Below are 466 nucleotides of genomic sequence, written 5' to 3'. Positions count from 1 at the left end.
AGCCTTTGCACTCCAGTTATACTTTCTTTTGCGCTTGGCGGGATAGCCACATTTGCCACAAGTCGACTTCTGAAGGTGGTAGGCCTTAGAGCCACAGCGGCGGCACAATGTGTGCGTCTTATTACGACGCTTTCCAAAGGATGACGTTCCCTTCGTCATCTCGCTTGTGCCGCCGAGACCAAAGAGCAATAAATATTTAAAGATTTAAAATTTCTGAATTTAATTCAACTTATAATACCACATTACCAAGAAAAATGAACCTTTTGCAAAGACATTTAAAAAAAAATCATACCAAGATACACAAAAATGAAATAGTCCAAAACTTCTTATAAGGAAAAAAATCATTAAAGCATATACAGAAAAAATATTAGCTATGGAAGAACAAAATTAAATAGCATCTTATTCCACATTAGAAAGAAAAAAAAGGACCAAGTGTGTAAGAAACTAGATTAATTAAAGGACTGAA

This window comes from Octodon degus, unplaced genomic scaffold (assembly GCF_000260255.1).
Source record: "Octodon degus isolate 3935 unplaced genomic scaffold, OctDeg1.0 scaffold00125, whole genome shotgun sequence".
Classification (NCBI taxonomy): domain Eukaryota; kingdom Metazoa; phylum Chordata; class Mammalia; order Rodentia; family Octodontidae; genus Octodon; species Octodon degus.
Note: the sequence above shows the minus strand (reverse complement) of the source record.